Consider the following 11,009-nt stretch of genomic DNA (forward strand, 5'->3'; position numbering starts at 1 on the left):
GGAAACTGTCACAGTCATTATTTTTCCTTTCTCCACCCAAGGGGGGATGTCCCCTGGACCTTACACAGATAGGGAAATCCCTTCAATTATGGGTCATTGATATGATTTTTTTGCCACGGAGATACTCAATGTTCTTGTTCACAGCCAATTTGTCTCTAATCTGTGCCTGGGACATGGAACTCTTCAGATGGCCAGAGTCCTGTGCTCATCTTCAGGTTGGGAGTGGCTGTAGTTTAGATGTTTGTACCATCCAAATCTCATGTTGACGTTTGATCCCCAGTGTGGGGGTGTTGGGAGGTGAAGCCTAATGGGAAGTGTTTTGGCAACGGGGGTGAATCTCTTATGAATAGATTAATGTCATCTCTGGGTTGGAAAGTGAGTTAGTTCACACTCTGATTGGTTCCATAGACAGCTGGTTGTTAGAAAGAGTCTGGCCTCTTCCTTCTGCTTGCTTCTTCTCTCATCATGTGACCTGCACATGCTGACTCCCCTTTGCCTCCCACCTTGAGTGGAAGCAGCCTGAGGCCCTCACCAGAAGAAGCTACTGGTATCATACCTCTTGTACAGCCTGAAGAACCATGAGTTAAAGAAATCTCTTTTCTTCAAAAATTACCCAGTCTCAGATATTCCTTTATAGCAACACTAGATAGACTAAAGCAGGGGCTGGCTCCCTAGGTCCAGCATTTTCTTCCATCGACTATGCCTCCTGCTCTCTCCTGGAGCACTGTGGTGGTACCCTGCCTCCTCCGCAGCAAGGGACTCTGTCTTTCACTACTCTCCAGGCCCTCCTACCTCCTTGTTCCCCTTTTTTGAATATCCAGCACAATCTACTCAGTAAGTTTGATTTTGAAGAACGACAAAAAGGAAAGTCAAATAACTCCAAACATTTGCTTTCTACCCTGAGAAAACTCCCCCAAACAAAGAAATGCCAAGAGCATAGCCACTTACTTGAAAAGTGAATCAAAGGAAAAGTTTGAAAAACAAAATCTAAGTTTACACCAAAGACTGCCCTTCCATCTGTATAAATTATAGCATAAGATGATAAATGGTATAATATATATTTTAAAAGTGCTATGGGAACACTTAGGACTAATCTGTAAAAGAGGCAACAATGAGTTGGATCTTGAAAAATAAGGAAGCACAAGGCCAAAACAAAGGCAGTCCAGGAAGAGTGAGAAGCTTATACAAGGCCCCCAGTTGTGGGGCATCTTCAAAACAATGAGAAAAAAAAGAGATCATGTGTGGCAATGTGTGCAAAGAGAGTGAGAAAGGAATGGGAGAGTAATAGCATAGGAAGCTGGAAAAGTTACTCACTAATCCTGAAGGGATTTGTAAGCTAAACCAAGAAGCTGAGATGGGCTATTATAGGGAGCAGGCATTCAGCAGAAGTCCTTTAGGTGTTGAATAACATACATAGCTCTATTTTTTATTACAAAGAGATTATCAAAAATTAAGACACAACAATTATGGTAAAAAGAAAACTGTATTCATTTTCTATCATTGAGTAAAATATTACCACTTTAAACAACACGCATTTAATATCTCATAATTTTTGTGGTCAGAAATCCAGACACAACTTAACTGGGTCCTCTGCTCAGGGTCTCTCACAAGCCTGCAATCAAGATGTCAGCTAGGGCTGGGATATTGTTTGAAGGCTTGATTGATGGAAGATCTGCTCCAAGCTCAGGTAGTTTTTGGCAGACTTCAGTTCCTGAAGGATTGTTGGATGGTGTATTAGTCTGTTTTCACTGCCAATAAAGACATACTGAAGACTGGGTAATTTGTAAAGGAAAGAGATTTAACGAACTCACAGTTCCATGTGGCTGGCAAAGCTTCACAATCATGGCAGAAGGCAAAAGAGAAGCAAAGACATGTCTTACATGGTGGCAGGCAAGAGAACTTGTGCAGGGAAATTCCCATTTTTAAAACCATCAGATCTTGTGAAACTTAGTAACTACCATGAGAACAGTACAGAGGAAACTGCCCCCATCATCTCTACCAGCCCCACCCTTGACAGATAGAGATTCTTACAAGTCAAGGTGAGATTTGGGTGGGGACACAGGAAAACCATGTCAGATGATGAGCTTCATTCTTGGCTGGATATTGGCCACAAACGTCCCTCAGTTCTTTGCCACTGGGTTTCTCTAAAGGCAACTCACTATATGGCAGCCTGTTTCATCAAAGCCAGAAACAGAAAGAGTCTATTAGCAAAACTGAAGTTACAATCTTATGTAACATCATTATGGAAGTAAAATCCCATTACCTTTGCAGTATTTTATTACCTAAATGCTGGTTGCAGCACCCCCTCCCCACCCCATTCCATATTCAGAAGAAGGGATCACACAGGTGAATGAATACTAGAAGGAGAGAATTATTGGTCATCATCTAGAGTTTATCTACCTCAAAAAGGAAAGAAAGGTAATTATTCACTGGCAGCTGCCTTCTAGCCTTGGAGTAGAAAATCACAACTACTGGTCTAGCTAGGTCAGTAAGTAAACATTCTGATTGCTGTAACACTTCACATGTGCCTCCAAATAGGCTGCCACCTGTTCAGTATAGGCTTACCTCTAAGGAGAATCAAACAAGTAGCAATTTCATGGATTAATGAAGAGTTTTTACTTATACTATGAAGGATAAATATTGCTGAGCTTACATAAAAATCCATGCATTTGTTAGAAAAGGCAGAGATATTTATGAAGCCTGATTCCTTCTTTTAAATGCAAGATGTAGATGCATAATAATCCGATTCTTATCCATTCTTATAAAATTCATGTACATTACTGAGAAAATAATATTTGAGCAGCAACGTAAAGGATGCCCAGTAGTTAAACAGAAAAAGGTGGGAAAAAACAATATGCCTAATGGACAAGGGTCAAGGGAAAGATGTTGCGAGAGAAGTCCAAGGAAATGTCAAAGGCAGGTGATGAAGATCCTTCAGTATAGGGAAGCCAAAGATATAAAATGAAAATCAAGAGGGAAGAGATACACAGATTTTTCAAAGAGGTAATGGTCCACATTTATGAGAGATCCACCATGATGAGATTTGAAGAATGTTCATTGTAGTCAGTGACATAGAGCTCATAAGTGACTTAGAGTCATTTCAGTGAAGTGATGGGGATTAAACGCATACTAAAATGGGCTGAGGAGTGAGTAAATGATGAGAAGAATGTAGGTATGGTATAGCTATAAAAGCATGAAAGAGACTGGTCAGGAGCTAAAAGTTTTAAGCTAATGAGTAGTATCCAGTTTGATTCTTAAAAGATCACTCTGGCAGCATGAGACCACTTGGGAGGGGATATTAGAAAGATTAGGCAAGAGATCATATTAGCTTGGATGTGGGTGAAGAAAATTGAAATGGGGTGAGATGGACTGATTCCAGAGATATTTAGAAGTTCCCATTGGCAAGGTTTAATGGTAGATTCAGCAGGGGAAGTTAAGATGAAGTAGAGCTCCTAGGTTTGTAATTGCACAGCTGTAGTGGGTGGTAGTGACTTTCACTAAACCAGGGAATATTAGGGGAGAGTCAGACTTCAAGGGTAGGATTATGAGTATTGGCTAAACCACACTGAGTGTTGAGGTGCCTTTACAACCTCCCATTGGAGGTTCCAAACTATCTGCTATGTATGTGTTCTGAAGCTCAGGAGAGATTTACCAGGGATCAACATTTGGAAATCTTTGACCCATAGATGGCAACAGAAGACTCAGCTATGATAGATAGCATCAAGAGAAAGAATGTAGAGTGAGAAGAGGAGCAGAATCAAACCTTGAGGGACCTGAATGTTCAATGGTCAGGTAAAGAAGGAATTACCCTTTAAAGGCAGTTAGCAAGGACTAGCCAAGGATATAAAATAAAAATCAAGAGGGAAGAGATACACAAATGTTTCAAAGAGATAATGGTCCACATTTATGAGAGATCCACCATGATGAGATTTGAAGAATGCTTCTTATAGCCAGTGACATAAAGCTTGTACGTGACTTAGAGTCATTTCAGTGAAGTTATGGGGATTAAATGCATATTGAAATGGGCTGAGGAGTGAGTAAATGAGAAGCAAATAGGTATGTTCTAGCTATAAAAGGATGAAAGAGACTGAAAAAAAGATAAGATATAATCGAGAGAAGGTGATTTTAAAATGAATGAGACTTTATGGTAGTGAAATGCTGAATAAAAAAACCAGTGGAGAAGTAAATCATAAAGACAGAGAGGAGAGATTATATTCAGAAATATTCTGAAAAGCAAGAATGAATGGAAGCCAAACACAAGAGAAGGAGGTGACTTCAGATGGAGGAAGAACAATGCCTTATTCTAATAGGATTTTGAAAGAAAGAACAGATGTAGATACAGGTAGTTTGGAGGTTTGATTTTAAAAAGTTGGGGAAAAACAAAAACAAGTAAAGTTGGTGTGTGTGTGTGTGTGTGTGTGTGCAGAGAAACACATTTAAAATGGCTTCTATTTTCTTTAGAAATAGAAGTGAGTTCATTTGTGGATCCAGCAAATGGAAATGATAATACATTTGGATTCTTATGTGAGAGAATTTTTTTTATGAGTACATGAGCTTGTATTCTTACAAAGTGAAATATTTAGTCAATCTGTTTTCTAAATATTAGATACTTTTTTTTGAGACAGACTCTTGCTCTCTCACCCATACTGAATTAGAGTGGTATGATGTCGCCTCATGCCAACAAACAATCCCTGCCTCAGCTCCCTGAGTAGCTGGGATTACAGGTGCCCGCCACCACTCCCGGCTAAGTTTTGTATTGTTTTTTTCTTTTATACTAGAGACAGGGTTTCGCCATGTCTCTAGTCTGGTCTGGAACTCCTGACATCAAGTGATCTGCCTGCTTCAACCTCCCAAAGTGCTGGGATTGCTGGGATTACAGGTGTGAGCCACCATTCCTGACCTAGATAAGTTTTTAATGGCTTTCTTTACTTGATTTAATCATTTTGGTTTTGGTCTCGGTGATGTTTGTTTTTTGCTTACGAAAATAATCTAGTTTATTCACACGGACACAAACTCAAATCACATTTTCAGAAGCAGTGGGATTAAGTATGTTACCAATACTTCTTTCTCCCCCCACCCCGTAAGATTTTCTTTTATTTAAAAGATCATTCACAAAATACCATATCCATAGATTCACTTTCTGTCATATAGCTGAATGTGTTAAGTGTTGGGAATTCCATTCTTACACGGCAAAGTCAACTGGATTGCCCGGAAGTTTAGATGCATTTTTGTTCTTTATCTTATCCACACTGAAGATGTAAGTAAGTCATCTGAAAGCATCGGGTTTGATTACACCACATAATGCATGTCTTTCTGAAGTTAAGTATTGGTGTTACACAAATGGTTCTTATCTTGGAAACAGAGAAACTTCTTTCTTTCCTGACTACGGTATTCAGGATACAGCTTCCTGGATCTTGTTGAGAGTTTCTGGAATTCTATGCTACATTTCAGCTGTTACTAGAACATATTACTCTCAATGTAATTTCAGTAATAACTTGAATTCTAACCATTTCAAGGAGGCAGTCTCTCGAAATGCTTTTCCAAAAGTTTCAAAAACTAAGTGTGGCTAAAATGTTACAGGTAGCCTAGAGGTTAATACTCAAGTTTACACAAATTCCAAACTTATCATCACTTCATCTAATTCTTCCTGGGGCTTACTGATCCCCTTCATATCTCCCTAATCAATGTTTTCGTGTTCCTATTTGTGGCATATCAAACACCCTTTAACTTACAGCGCTTTTCTGGCTCTGGTCTCTGAAATTATGTTTATTTTTAAGTTGTTCTTTGATTCTGAAGACTTATTAAGGCATTAATGGAGAGAGCAACTTAATGGATGTCAAAGGAGTTTCCAGTGAAGAGTTGCCAAGGATGGGCTTGATTACAGGGGCCTGTCTTTGAAAATAACAGAGAAAGGTTGAGCTCTGTAATTAAATCTCTAGGTGCCTCAGTGTACATGGACCTCCAAAAAATGTAAGTTGAACCCAGTATAGGTGATTATTCCAGGCTATCAGCAAGAAAAGCAAAATGCATAATCATAACTCTAATTTAGGAGATGTAATTTAAAAAACAAATGTTGAAAGACTATCTCCAGCTATGTGAGTGGTGACCCTCTGTTACCTGAAAAATGAAAGCAGTTTGCCCACACTATTCAAAAAACTTCCTTCTCCACTTCACTTTAGAATGACACACCCTTTTTGTCTTTTTCCTATTGCTCTCTTTGATTCAAATCACTCTGTTCCAGGAGCATTGGACCAGCTTTTTTAAGAGGGTCATCGATTTCTTTCTCACTCCATCAAATTTATCACCATATCATCATGACTGCCCTGCCACTCCTGTTATCATACTTCTGATACAATTAGCACCATCTCAAGTAAGATGTGAGGTCTGCAGGACAATACACCAAGTAGAGAGCTGCAGGCAAAAAGAGCATGTGGGAAAGGAACTTCCCAGGAACCTGTCCAGACAGGAAGGGTGTTGTTCAGGAGCAATTACAGCCAAGGAGATGAAAAGCCAGGAATCCCAATTAGCAAGAAAAGACTGGATCATGTATGTTGTTGAATAGGCAAGGAAGGAACATAATGATAAGAAACAATGATCTCTCAGTAGGAAAGCCAAGAGTGGGTGAGGCTAAGTAGAAGGATGAATGAAGACCATGCATATGTTGGGATGCACATTCTCCATTGCCATTCTAATGAGACATAGCATGCAGAAAAGGAATATTGCATATTGAGAATAATGCTTTTATTTATTCCCACACGAAGCTTATATATAAATGTATAAATTGCATAAAGGGAGACCATAAACTAAACTTTAATTTTTTTCTCCCTGAAAATGATCTCTGTACTCTGAACCCTTGTTTTTAAAGGATTTGACATCATCAAGATGGAACATAGGCCATAAAATTTACTTCTATGCCCCATTGTATTATTATTTATTGAATACCTCCCATAGATACGTGAAATGATGCCATGTTTAGTTAGAATAACTCTTTATAAGGCTGGGTGCGGTGGCTCATACCTGTAATCCCAGCACTGTGGGAGACCAAGGCAGGCAGATCACTTGAGGTCAGGAGTTCAAGACCAGCCTGGCCAACATTGTGAAACCCCGTCTCTACTAAATACACAAAAATTAGCCAAGTGTGGTGGTGCACACCTGTAATCCCAGCTACTCAGGAGGCTGAGGCATGAGAATCTCTTGAACATGGAAGGTGGAGGTTGCAGTGAGCTGAGATCACACCACTGCACTCCAGCTTGGATGACAGAGTGAGAAACTATGTCTCAAAAAAAAAAAAAGAGAGAGAGTAACAATAACTCTTTTTAGGTTTCACATTATGTGGCGCCCAGACCACAAGAAAGTCATGATACAAAAGACTCTGATATTTGCTCTTTTGGCAGTCTTGATTTTAGATTGCATATAGAAGAGAACCCAACTTGCATAGTAAAGGGCCTTTCACAAAAGAAAGAAAAATCATTTGTCATTTCTCTGGTTCAACGTCCCTTCTCCTCAAAGCATTCTCCCTTCCTCTCCCTACCTCTTTCCAGAGCACACCAATTTTCCCTCCATCTCCTACTGCTGGTACCCAGCTCAACTTTCCCAGCCTAGACACCTTCTCCAAGTTATGAAGGTTGATGCTGATCCCCAAGAAGTTTCATTAGCTCATGCTCCCAACAAATGGGGATCTCTTTGGGGAGGAAGGCAGCTAAACAACATTGAAAGGCCGCATGCGCCCAAAGGAAAAGCACAGACCTTTGACTGGGAGACCAGCATGAAACGTATGGATCAAGGGAAGTCTTAGGGAGTACTGGGCCAGACTGATGAAGAGACTGGAACCAGCAGGACTCACTCAGATGGGCAAAAGAAAAGAATCTGCATGGGGGCAGAGAGGAAGTAGAAATGAGCAAAGATGCAAGAATAAGCATAGACTCTCTCCAGTCTGACTGGAACAGAAAATATGTCCAAAAGTAGCAACAATTAGGTAGGTGGACCCAACCTCATAGGTGCCAAGGGCAAAACCTTAGAAGGCAACTGATGTAAAAACCAGAAGAGACGGAGGTCCCTGAGCCAAGAAGGCTGGACAAGATAATTACTTAACATGAGAACTGAGGCTAGTCAGGTAGCCGAGAGGTTAGGTACAAACTCTCAATGGGTCAACAGTTTTACATGCTAAGACTAAACTGGGGCACAGGTGATAGTTAATCTTACGTTTCCACTTGACTGGGTCACAAAGTGCCCAAATCAAACATTATTTCTGGGTGTGTCTGTGAGGGTTTTTCGGGATGGGATTAGCAGATTCAATAAAGCAAATGTCACTCCTCAATGTAACAATAATAACAGACTTAAGTGCCCCTCTCCCCTGGCCCCTTGCTCCTTTATTTTCTGATCCAGAGTCTTTTTCAGTGGATAGTTTTTTAACAGCACTAAGGTAGATTTAGAAACAAAACAAAACTAACTTTAAAAAACAAAACCACCTCCAAAACTTTGACTGAGAAAAATAGTCAAAGAGAACCAAGAAAAATAATTATTTCAGAGACAAGCTGGTAGAAAAAGAAGGCTAGGCTGCTTTACATAGCTAATGGTGACTTCGGAATGATGTGGAAAGACAGAGTTTGTTAAGAATCTGGAGACTTCATTAGGGTCTATACTGTAATTTTGCCTTATTAGGCCCCAATAATTAGTGTTGTTGAGTTTAACAGGGGAGTAATAGGACAAAATGCTGGTGTGCAAAGCCTCGTGGAAGTAATACATCTTTTGCTAGTAATGATAATGTTCCTTTTTATTATTAAAGATACAATTAAAAGGATTTGTGTTCTTCCCTTTTGTATGAGGAAACAATAAATATTATAGCTGATATTTTGATTTTCCATATATAGTAACAGTAGAAATGTAATTAGCTGTACTTTTTAACAAATGATCTTAAATGACTGTAATGATAACTTAAAGATGCTAAAACAGAATATGGACTCATTCTTTGAATGGAAATACAGTACCGATATTCTGTTAACCTGAGTTGCCAAACATCTACCTATCATTTTTTTTAAAGGTCAGGCATACACTTCTGGAAAGGAATATTTGCCTCCTATGAAATGACTGCTGGCAAAAACACTGGTAATGGAGTGATTCCTAGGGATTTAAAAGAAAAGAGAGTGAGAGAAAGGAAAGGATAGAAAGAGGAGGATGCCTCTTCTGGATGACTCTTTATGTTCATATTTATGCATTAAAATCTGACAGCCAAGATTAAGAGCATTCAGTAACTGGCTGAGGTTGACTATGGTTTTGATCACAATAATCATGATGACAAATAAAACATTCTTCCTAATCCCCAAGGGGCATATTAACAGGAAATATCATCATCTCCAATTGGCAGGCAAGAGAAAGCAGAGGAAGTTTAAAATTTTAATGGCAATTCTCTCTTTTTAAAATTATTATTTTTTTAAAGTCCTGGGGTACATGTGCAGAATGTGCAGGTCTGTTACATATGTAAACGTGTACTATGGTGGTTTACTGCACCTAAAAATCCATCACCTAGGTAGTAAGCCCAGCATGCTTTAACTCTTTTCCCTAATGCTCTTCCACCCCCTCCCTGCCCTCCCACTGCAGGCCCCAGGAAATGTTGTTCCCCTCACTGTGTCCCTGTGTTCTCATTGTTCAGCTCCCACTTATAAGTGAGAACCTGCAATGTATAGTTTTCTGTTCCTCTGTTAGTTTGCTGTGGATAATGGCTTCCAGCTTCATCCATGTCCCTGCAAAGGACATGATCTCATTCTTTTTATTGCTGCATAGTATTCCATGATGTATATGTACCACATTTTCCTTATCTAGTCTATCATTGATGGGCATTTGGGTTGATTCCATGCCTTTGCTATTGTGAATAGTGCTGCAGTGAATATATGCATGCATTTATCTTTGCAATTCTCTTTTGTCTAAGATATTACTTGTAATCTGAAGGAAGAAATACATTACAACAACAAAACTTGAAAGATGCCCAATATATAACTTTAAGATCTTGAAATTACCTTTGTAAAATAAATACCCCCTCCTGACCCCCTGTCCCCCTTTTGGCTCAGTATGCACCAAGGTTATATGATGCACATTCTAATTATGTTTTCATATCAGTCTATCAGCAGGTAATTGGTATCACCTGATTTTCCACATGCTGATTGTAATATCCCCATCAAATTGTCACATTTGCAGAGTTAACAAAATGAGCATAAACCTGTTACATGTGAAGGGCCAGAATCTCCTACTGAAGAGATTTTGAGGCTCTAGCAAACCCATATGATTCAGCAATATCTCCTGATGAAGTGTGAGTAGCCTAGCTCCTGTTAATGGATTTTCCACCCAGAAAAGGGGCCACTGTCTGAGCAGTATTGGAGAGGAGGGTGGAGCATGAGTCAATGGCAGCAGACAGAGTTCAGTGAAAGGACAGTGCTGCTAATGCCTGCCCTCCTGGGAATGTCAATGTCAGGATGCTGTAAAAGCCAACTACCCTGAAGATACTGCCCTACATGTAGAAAAAGGCTTAATCAATGTCAACACTCATGTTTACTCTTAGCAAATTTTTTTTCCTAATTGCATGGAGAACATTTCCATAGCCACATCTTTCTACCTTTGTAACAAGTAAGAATCATAAAACTTACTTTGCCAGTGCCATTTTGAGGATAGCTCTCCAGCCATCAGGAATGCTTGAATGACACAGTGCTTCTATTCTGGGTGTCTTGAGAACATCCCTGTGGAGTAAGTAAGACTAGGTATTATCATTCCCAGATTACAGATATGGAAACTTCAGCTCAAACTCAGCATCACATAGGAAGTCATTAGTTATCAAAGCACTTAAACAATACTTTCTGACTATAAGCCTAGATTTCTGAGCCACAAACAGAATAATAAACCACATCTAAAAATAATGACGATTATATAGAATTTCAATAGGAAATGTTTATTGTACATACTCAGCATGGCAAATTTATCTATTAATGTTCTCAAGCTCATTAGAATGAATAGTAAATTCA

General features: G+C 39.4%; 1 long non-coding RNA gene across 1 annotated transcript; it reads right to left on the reverse strand.

Moving 5' to 3' along the window:
* Positions 1-1,407: 1,407 nt before the first annotated feature.
* On the reverse strand, positions 1,408-10,744 carry LOC144579105 (uncharacterized). Its single transcript, XR_013525990.1, has 2 exons — positions 10,638-10,744; positions 1,408-2,170 (listed from the first exon to the last, which is right to left on the reverse strand). It is a non-coding gene; the product is annotated as an uncharacterized LOC144579105 (long non-coding RNA).
* Between the last annotated feature and the right edge of the window lie 265 nt (positions 10,745-11,009).

This window comes from Callithrix jacchus, chromosome 13, assembly GCF_049354715.1.
Source record: "Callithrix jacchus isolate 240 chromosome 13, calJac240_pri, whole genome shotgun sequence".
In the NCBI taxonomy this organism is placed as follows: domain Eukaryota; kingdom Metazoa; phylum Chordata; class Mammalia; order Primates; family Cebidae; genus Callithrix; species Callithrix jacchus.